The sequence below is a fragment of the Cornus florida genome, unplaced genomic scaffold (genome assembly GCF_030987335.1).
Source record: "Cornus florida cultivar Cherokee Brave unplaced genomic scaffold, ASM3098733v1 CherokeeBrave_3.0.0_Hap2_Chr03, whole genome shotgun sequence".
Taxonomy (NCBI): domain Eukaryota; kingdom Viridiplantae; phylum Streptophyta; class Magnoliopsida; order Cornales; family Cornaceae; genus Cornus; species Cornus florida.
In genome coordinates, this window is record NW_026775573.1 from 90,477,091 (window position 1) to 90,488,021 (window position 10,931).

At 36.6% G+C, this 10,931-nt stretch overlaps 1 non-coding gene across 1 annotated transcript; it reads right to left on the minus strand.

Annotated features, from left to right (window-relative positions):
• Positions 1 to 4,809: 4,809 nt before the first annotated feature.
• On the minus strand, positions 4,810 to 4,916 carry LOC132301934 (small nucleolar RNA R71). Its single transcript, XR_009480683.1, has one exon. It is a non-coding gene; the product is annotated as a small nucleolar RNA R71 (small nucleolar RNA).
• Between the last annotated feature and the right edge of the window lie 6,015 nt (positions 4,917 to 10,931).

The window sequence follows — 10,931 nt, forward strand, 5'->3', positions numbered from 1 at the left end:
AACATCAAACAATAAGAACGGATTGTCCACCTATCTAAAAAATTAAAGTAATTACACTAAAAATGTGGCACAATCTATCAAGAAATAAGTACGAATCATCAAATAAATCACAAGAGTAATCAATTAAGCACCATGCCTTGACCATCACTAGATTAACAACATTAACACATATAGACATGCATCAATTTCATTAAATCTAGAGAAAAACACATGAACATTCATTCTAGCATACATAAACATATGGATATAATTAAATTATCAATTGAAAGTATTAATCCATACAAATCATGTAAAAATCACAATATCTATATTTATTCATGGTTAAAACATTAATTACAATTAAAATCCCCAAAAATATACAAAAGCTAGGTTTAGGAAGCAAGCCTAGGGGCTATCTGTAGCCCCAAGAGAAGGATTTAGCCACTCATTGTAATGGCCATGGAACCCTCAAAAGTTAGCTTGGAGGTTGGCATCATCATCTTCATCCTTGCTTTCTTCCCAAAGCCCTAGTGCTAGACAGAACACTATTTCTATAACTGGTAAAATATCTACTTGTGTAACCTCTACAAAAGTTGGTTCAATTAATCTATTATAAGCCTCTTTGAGTAGGCAACAAGTCAGAAATATTGCCTCTAATTGGTGGAAATTAGCAGCTACAAAAAGTAGGTAGAGTCCGAGTACGCTTGGGAATTACACAGCACACTACCAGCAGTCAATTCGATCGATCGAAGAGTTTTCGATCGATCGGACACTTACTTCGATCGATCGAAGCTGACGTGTCATAGAAATATCTTCTTGGCGTTATTCAGATTGCTAAGCTGGCACCGCCTTGATTTTGATTGATTGTAGCTTTCTTCAATCGATCGGGACTTCATTCGATCGATCGAAGATCCCCTGATGCAATTTTCTTGACTTCTTTCCGAATTTTCTCCTTAGCTCCAAAATTGAGCTAAATGGCTCTTCTTAGCCTGTTTGAACTTTATTGACCTGAAATAGGCAAAAATACAAATAAGTACTAAACATGAAAGTAAGATAGATGAATGGACTGAAATACCCTAACTTAGGTGCTAAAATGCGTCACATTTGAGCACTTATCACGTTTCTATTTTGGGGCTATGGTAGAAGTGTTTTAAGGTTTGGTAGTTGAAGGTGGAGAGGAAGAAGTTGATATAAACACTTAAAGCCACCAAGTGAGATATTTATACAACAAATGGATGATGTACAAAGAATATAAGGGAAATTCAAATTTCAAAAGCTGAGACAACCCTAGGAGATCTAAACGACTGAAGAAGATGGATAATCATGGAGTCTTAAATGCATTGGTTCAAATATGGGTAGGTGCAAGAGGCAACCGACTTACCTTTTCATTTAAAAGGTAAATATTTCATTCTTAAAGAGTGAGATTTGGTCGGTCCAAGAACTGAAAAGGTATGATTTGTTTGTCAACATCAAACTCCAAAAAAGGAAAATGAGTCAATTCAAATTCCAATCCTTTTTTGTGCAAACAAAAGGCAAAGAATTTGAGGGGGGTAATGTTTACACCCTTATTTTCTTCCAATAGAAAATTGACACGTGGAAAGAGTTTGGATCAACCCAATTTCAGGCACATGGAAGGAATTTGAATCAAGGCCAAATTCAGGGAATTTCAATCTAAACTGGTTATTGGTTATATTAAAAGTAACTAATCCAGTTAGAAGAAGACATGTGGTAGTTCTTATAAAGATTTATTGTGATGAGCGCTGAAAAGTGCGCATTCAAACCCCTTAAGCTTAGGTATTCTAGGACCTTTATCTATCTTACTTTCCCGTTTTAGACTAATTTCGTGTTATTGCCCTTTTTAGGTGCTTATCCCCAAAATAAGCTAATTCAGTCAAATAAGAGCTTAAAAGAAGCTAACGCAAGCTGGATGAAAGAAAAGAGCAAAGTGGAAGCAGATTGAATCAAAGTATGGAATTCAGCAGGTTCGATCAATCACAAGTATATTTTGATCGATCGAAAGTTCATCGATCTAGACATTTCAAGATGGATCCAAGCTCTTTTATCCTTATCCAAAGATCCCACAAAGTTTGATCAATCTAACAATTCTCAGATCGATCAAAAAGATTCCATCTTATCCTATTGTACCACCCCACGTACCACTTTTATCTCTTTCCCCAAAATATCTTAGATCTGTCCTTATCCAAAAAGGCGTCACCATGGGAGGATCGATCCAGCCAAAGTTTGATAGATCTCAGCCATGTTCGATCTATCTCACCACAAGTTCGATCGATCGAACTTCCTTAAGCCCGAAAAAAGACAAAATCCAGCTTATTAAAGTTTAGCTCATAGTGCAATCATTGGAGGAATATTGGTCTACGAGCCCAGGTCATTGGGGATGACATTTGACCTACCTATATAAGGAATATGAGCCACTTTTACAAAGGAAAATTTTGACACAATTTCCATATCATATTCTTAGTGAGGAAGAAAAGAAGAGAGAAGGCTAGAGACACAAGCTTGGAGTTCTTCCATCAACCAAGAAGAGGAGCAATTTCTACCATGGAGTTAGCCCTTGAGGGTTGGAGGACACCATCCATGAGTGGCCAGACATCCTCTTGGGGCTAGAGTTAGCCCTAAGCATGCTTTCTACATCTTGATTTATGTATTTTTTAGGGGATTTGTATTGTGATATATGTTTTGACATTTTTATATACATAGATCTTATTTATGCAATGATTTGTGTGGTTCAATGCTTCCAATTGATTATTTCATTATATCCATATGTCTATATATGCTAGAATAGATGTTCATGTGTTTGTCTCTAGATTTTGTTTTATTGATGCATGTCTATGTGTATTGATGCTATAGATCTAGATATTGTTAAGACATAGTGATTAATAGAATGCTTTTGTGGTTTATTTGATGGTTCATACTCATTTCTTGATGGATTATGCCTATATCTTAGTTTAATTAGTTTAATTTCATGTCATTAGCTTAATTGTAGTGTAGTTGTAGTTTAAATGTTAAATGGGAGGACAATCCATGCTTGTTGTTTGATGTTCCATACTTATGAAAATAAGTAGCATATGTCTCTAACCTTGTGATGTGTTTGGATTGTGAGCTTAAAGAAAGGATTAATGGCTTAGTTTGATATATTGTGTTATCCACTATGTTGCTTAGACAATATATGCTTAATTAGTCATCCATGCTTGTTGAAACAACCACACACACACTATTGTTGCAATACATGTTTTCCCCCTCATTTATCATTCATTAAGGGTGTAGAAAAGCTATGCTTAGTGGTGATCTCTAAACTCCAAGATCTCTCTCTCTCTCTCTTATTTTCTCTCTATTGCATTTCATCGTTTACTTTAGTTTAAATTGCATCTTCGTATAATTCAATCACCAACCAATCTTTTGATCACTCGAACTATTAACCCTAATATCTATTTCACAACCTAATATGACCCACCAATCCCTTGGGACGATCCCTACTCGCCCTAACCATATTTTTAGTGAAAGGTAGTAGTGGAAAATTATAAATGTAAAACTTGGCCACACTAATCTTAGTCCACTTCTCAAGCTTTGGTCTTGCAATAAACCACCAAGTTTTTGGCGTCGTTGCCAGGGACTTAATTGAAAGCAACGTTGTATTTGTGGAGTCAATTAGGAATTAGTACTCTTTTGATCGTGTCTTTACTTTATTTTCATTTTCATTTTAGTTACTTATTGTGTTGGTTCTTGTTTGACTAGGTGCATTGAGCTAAAAGGTGAGCAAATGAGCATTTTAAGCAAGGAGTTAAGCAAAAGCAAGGAAAAAGCAAAAATCTAAAAAAAATTTGCGAGGCTAAAATTGAATTGAAGTGCTAAAGGACCCTTTGTGAGCTCTTTCTTAACTCAATCTCTAGTTAAATCGTCGGCCCACGTGGAGGCTTGTATTTCAATTCTTAGATAAATCGTGAGCCCAAGTGGAGGCAATTTTATTGTTCTTTGCATATTGTTGATAGCATAGGAGTATAGGATCATTGTATGTGGAGGAAGTTTGTTGATTGTTGAATTGTTATGAAGGTGAAGTGATTGTTGATTATTTGTTACTTGTTTGTGTTTTGCTTGTGCATGCATGGTCGAAGGTCATTAAATCCTACTCTTGTCCCTCTTAATTTGAATTTAGAATCCATTATTCGTACACTAAGGGGAAGGGGTAATTTTAATCATTCTACTTCTACAATGGAAGTACATAATGAGGACCGTGTGCAGGACCTTGGTCACATAAACTAACAAGGTATCCTCCACCCCAATGTGCATCATAATAACATGCAAGTACCATTAGGCATACTGAGGCAATTCATTCACCCACCACAACAACAAGGCCAAGTTCCATTGTGAATGCCTAGGCCAATGTTTGCTCCACAACCTCTCATAGTTCAACGCAATTAAGGTGCCCATGTTGCACCTCCAATTGTTAACCCTCCCCGTGCTTTAAGAGATCACTATGTGCCTAATGAATATAATGCACCCACATGCATTCAATTGCCACCATTTAGAGCACACCACTATGAAATCAAACCACAAACAATTCAAATGCTTCCTAACTATCATGGACTTCCAAGTGAAGAACCTTATAAGCATTTAGATGAGTTTCTTGAAGTATGTTCCACCGTGAGATACACGAACATGCCAGAAGAGGTCTTAAGGCTTAAACTTTTTCCATTCATCCTTAAAGACAACGCAAAATATTGGTTTAACAATTTTAGGCCTTTTTCAATAACTTCTTGGGCAAAAATGCAACAAGAGTTCTTGAAGAAGTAATATCCGATTTCTAAGACCAATGCCATGAGAACCTTAATTTGAGAGTTTTCACACGGGGATAGGGAAACGTTCCATGAGGCATGGGAAAGATTCAATGAATTGCTTAGAAAGTGTCCACATCATGATATGCCCAAATGGCAATTAGTTCAATATTTCTTTGAGAGTTTATTCGATAATTACAAGGGCATGGTTGATGCTTCCATAGGTGGCTCTTACATTGATAGGCATGAGGATGACGTGTGGCGTCTTTATGAGAGCATGAGTGAAAATTCTTTGCATCGAACTTTATCTTCTAAGAATAGTAGGAATTCAAGTGGAATGAAGAGTGTTGGCTTACATTAAGTTGATCAATCCAATGAAATAGCCGTCGAGATGAAATCCTTATCTCAAAGGTTTGATCAATTCTTGATCAACCAAAACTCGGCAAATCAAGTATCTTCCTTCCCTAACCATTCCCATCATACATCCAATGAATCATGTATGACTTGTTCAAGTGTTTTACATTCTATTTCCAATTGTCCTCATGGACATGTGCAAAGTGAGCATCATGAACAAGTCAATGTAGCTTTTGTTAATCAAGGGAACAATCCTTATGGCAATCACTATAATCCTAGTTGGAGGAACCATCTGAATTTCTCTTAGAGAAACCAAGGGGAAGGCTCAAACCCTTCCCAAGGTAGTTTTCAAGGAAAGTACATTCCACCTCCAATGCAAGGCCAAGGATTACAAAGATATAGACTATATCAATCACAAGGAAATCAATTTTCTAATTCTCATTTTCCTAATCAACTATCATATTCTCAAGGAAATTCTAGGAGTCCCACTTTTGAAGAGAAAGTTTTGACCGCTCTAGGCACTCTAGAGGCAAACACTCAATTGTTTTATTCTCATTCTCAATCCATTGCTAAGATAAAAACTCAAGTAGGGCAAATAGCTAGTACTTTAAATGCTAGAGAGAAAGGGAAAATACCTTTTAATGCCCCACCAAAGTAACAATGTGTTGTGGAGACTCATTCCTCATCGAAAAGTCCTATAATAGAGCATGTCAATGCAGTGACAACCTTGAGAAGTGGGAGAATCATTGATAACCAAGTAGGTGTGTCCAATAAATAGAGTGAACCAGTGCAACCCAAAGTTGACACCCGTCCCATTTCTTATCATATTCCTTCTTCATTGCATATGCATAATCATTCAAATGAGAAAATGTCAAAAAGTGAGTTCAAAACTAATTTGAAAAATAAATCAAAGCATGATTTGAAAAATTCTTGTGTTGATGATGTTTCAAAGAAGGATTTTGAAAAAGTTTTTGAGCCAAGAGCTCCATTTCCGGATGCCTGGAAAGGATCCATTTATCTTAACAAACAAAAGAAAAAGACAAATAAAATCATTGATGTGTTTAGGCAAGTGAAGGTTAACCTTCCGCTTTTGGATGCAATCAAGAAAATTCTTACTTATGCCAAGTTTTTAAAAGATCTTTGCACCAAAAAGAGGAAGAACAAAAGCCAAGCACCTAGGAAAGTGGTCTTGACCGAGCAAGTGAGCTCTATTTTACAACATAACACTCTTCCAAAGTTCAAAGACCCCCGTTCACCTACTACATCTTGTGTAATTGGTGACCATGTCATTAATCGGGCTCTCTTAGAATTAGGAGCAAGTGTTAACCTTCTTCCATACTCGGTGTATGTCAAATTAGGCTTAAGAGACTAGAAACTGACATCGGTGGTTCTGCAACTTGCCGACCAATCCATCAAAAAGCCTAGAGGAATCATTGAGGACATATTGATTAAGACTGATAATTTCTTTTTCTTTCGTTGTCATTGACACGGAACCGGTCCCGAATCCTAAGAGCCAAATTCTCATTATCCATGGCCGTCCTTTCTTGGCATAGAATGTGTGACGGCCTAAGTTTTTCAACCTGGTGCGTCAGTGATGCCGAAAGATGACCCGATAATGGATCTGAAATGCGGAACCAAAAGACAAAACAACGGTCTCTAGAGATACAACATGGCTCTAAGACACAATTATGACCCTCAACGTGGTCACGGAACCCAAAGGAATCAAATGGGGAAGAAACGTTTCAAAAACGAACAAGATTGAACCTAGGGGCAAAATGTCATTTCCAGTTTAAAAGTGGGTGCCACCGAGCACACCATTGGAAAGAAAATGAAAAATCAATGAACTTAGACTCAAAAATCGCTTGATTCGGAGTCTGGATGAAGAAGATATGGCTTACGGAAGAAGAAGGGGTAAAATGGTCAAAAAGAGGCAACCCATTAACATCTAACCGGTTAGGAGACCTTCCTAACCGGTTAGCAGGCCAAAAATCACGACATATACACGGCCCACACTCATCTAACCAGTTACGAAACCCCTTGTAACCGTTTAGATGTGAAGGCAGCAGAATGGGCAGCAAGAAACCCTGGCAGCAGGGGTCTTTCCGGGAAAAATGGAAATTTGAGGGCCAGGATGACATTTTCTGGAAAAACACAAAGAAGAAACCCCCCTCAAAATCGAGTTTTTTACGTGACTAATTAAGAAAATTGAAAAATACAGATTCTAAAATGCCCAAAATGCCCCTCTATGAAAACTGGTCCTGAACGTCCAAAAATCTGCTAAATTTAAAAACTGAGAGCGGAACTTTGGATGCGATTTCCGATGCCAAGACGACATTTTCCAGAAAAACATGAAGAAAAAACCCCCCCTAAAATAACATTTTCTATTCAACCATGTTGAAAGAAGGAAATAAAACTGAATTGAAAAGTCTAGAATACCCCTAGATCAGAATATGCAACAAAAACGCAAAATGAGTCCGTTGGAGGCTCAAAACACAAACGATGAGGTTTTGCCCAGAAATGACTATGCACGTAAACGTAACTTACCTATTTAGACGCACTACAATGGTCCCTGGCTTAAAAATATAGCCGATGCAAAATTCGACCCCCCAACGGGCAAAAAGGCAAAAATGAACTTGGAATGGAAAACATGGAATCCAAAAATACAAAATGGAGTCAAATGACCGTTTGGCCCTTAGCCACACTTCATACAAGATTAATGAGACCCTATGAAAGAATGAAAATGGAATTCCCACACCCGATGCAACCATGGTGAAGCAATGACTTGCGATTTTTCAAGATTTTCACAATATTTCATAAAGATAAAAAGTATATAGAATACAATATAATGGTCATTGGCCTCCGGCCTCATCTAATACATATAAAAATACATTAAAAGGAGTGTACTTAAGTGCACATTACATACATGGAATCAAATATAAATATTTTGACATATAAGTCTATAAAATGACATTTCATGCTAACATTCGTATGAAATGGAAACTTGAAAGCTGCACGACATCCAAGGAATGCTAGGCGTCACAAACCAAGTCTTCGTACTTGAAATATGTCCAACTATCGTAGGGGTGAGTAATATAAAGCTACTCGTAGGAGACGAGCATGCATCGACCTAGCATTTTACAAATTTATCACCTTAAGGTGAAACATGTTGTTCATGTCACCTAACGTCTATATCGAAATGAGACTCAGGGAGCATCCTAAGCTACCTTAAAGTGTTTTTAGCATAAATCACATCATCTATGCCAGTTAAACAATATAGAAGCACGTTATACAAAGCAACAAGATATAGGTTCTTAAAGGTATTAACTTGCAATCTCGAATACAGGAACAACTAAAGTGATCATGTCACCTAACGTCTATGTTCTAAAAAAGTCTAAGGAATCATCTTAGGCCATGCTGAACAATCAAAACGCAAATTACAACTTCAATGCAGTCTAACCACATATAAGCATATTATACAAGGCAACAAAATATAATTTCTCAAAGCTATCAGCTTGGAATCTAAAGCACGAAAACAACGAAAGTGGGTCATGCCACCTAATGTCTATGTTATAAATGAATCAATAGGATCAATCCTAAGCTTTATTAGAACGTCAAAACACGATTTTCAATATCGATGCAATTTAACCAACATTGAAACTTCCAATACAACGCATAAAGCACAATTTCGCAAAGTTAACATCCTGTAACTTAAAATGGAACGACAAATAAGAAACAACAAGTTACAACATCATCTAGTTATCAACTAGAAAATGAAATGCGACATCAAACAAAGTGGATGCTCGGACGTCACGCCGGATCAAACTGACAGCATAGTTACTTTAGGGTTACTAGCCTATAGGTAACCTCCCTATGTGTGCACTAGACTATATAGGGGGACTATCCCCCGTATTAGAACCACGTCCTAGCCATAGCCAAACAATGACATCCCCAAGTTTCCAAAATCAACAAGTTGTGCAACAACGCATATATCAACAGGAATATGCAAGATAATCAACTATCTACCAAACACAACCAAATTTGGAAACCTATACAATACATGCTCTAAATCAATAACTAATATGATATGATGAATGTCGAATCTTCAGTGTGCAATTCGTTACACGCTATGCATGAAAGATGCTAAACACGAAGTGTACAAATCATTACACAAGGCAATAATATATTCAATAAGGAAAACATATTCTCATGAATATAAACATAGCAACTATGTTATCCAATGTTCAAAACATAACCAAATGAATATACAACAAGTCTAAGTCCATGATTTGAATATAGAAACCACTTCTAAAACACAACTAGATCATGGAGCAAATTGATAGAATTTAAATAGATAAACATAATTAAATTCTCTAGATTTCTGATTCAATTTCAATTAACCTTAACTTAATACATGTTAAAGGGCATGGCAAGGTCATCACCTATATCCATTCTAAAACTCAATTAGGTTGTTAGAACAACAAAGTATAACTTTAATTAAATCATGCTGATTTAAATCCCGAGGTTTCAAAACAACTTCAGATAGTCCCAATTTAATACATGTGAACAACTATACCTAAGCTTAATTTTCTAGCATGCCACAATTCAATTCCAAGTTGTATATCAGCATGAGGATTAAATCTTAAACAAGGAATTTAATTAAATGAATGGCTTGAAAATCTAACCGAATATTCTAAATCAAATATATATGAAGCTATATGACATGTAAGTCAAGAATATCAAGTCAGAATTTAAATAGAGTGAATAGAGCACTCGGGGTAAATTAATTAATCAAATTAATTTGTAACGACCCGGTCATTTGCCTTCCTTTCCTTTTTCCTGAAATTTTACAAAAGAATTTTTTTCGTAAAATTTTCTGAGTTCTGTTTCGTGTCGCTTAGTGTCATCTCGAGTGCTCGGAATTGGTTTCTGAGACTCTTTCACGTGGATTGATAGCTTCCTTTGAGGACCGAGTCATTTTTATATTTTTCGTTTTTCAATACTATGCGCTATTTCGTCCTTTTCCCTATTCTGTCTTATTCCCGTTTGTCATTTTTTGGCACAACCTCACTTTTTGTTCTCGGAGTTAGTTTTTGACTTCATATATCTTGATCTTGCGTGGTTTTCACGAAATACGTATCTTCACTTTTTCAAGAAAGTACTCTGGTTGCTCCCGGTATCCATAAGGGCATGGATGCACAATTCTTTAGAATCCTTTTCATTTCTTGGGGTGTTTTTTGGAAATATCTTTTGAAGATATTTTATTTTAGGGGCATTTAAGAAAATATCTTTTGGAAGATATTTTCATTCTGGGGCAGTTTCGTAGTTAACCTTTTTTATAGGGGCCATTGTGCAATTAACGAAAGTTATTGCAAAATATCTCGTCTGGAGTCTGGATCCTCGTATGATATTCATTTTCACTTTTTGTTGGCTCGTAAATTCATAGAATTCCATTCTGGTCATTTTTCTCCAGTTTTAGAGTTTCTGGACCCGGTTGCCGCTGAACTTGTTCAGGGCATAACTTTCTGCTCGGGACTCAGTTTTTGATGCCGTTTCTTCTGTTATTCATATTTTCTTATTTTAAATCTTTTTTGTTCATGGAGTTTTGCCATTTGAGCGCGTTTGCTCAAAATTCACTTTTCCGGACCTGGCGGGGCCCTTCCGGGGCACTTTTTGAGATTTCTATAAATAGGTTGCCCTAATTTTTAAAATCAGATTTTCAGACCTTCTTCCTCCTCTTGGCTGGAAGCCATGGGAGCCCAAGGGGCTGCCTTCACTCTTTCTTCTCCTCCACTTGATTTCCTTGGTAGA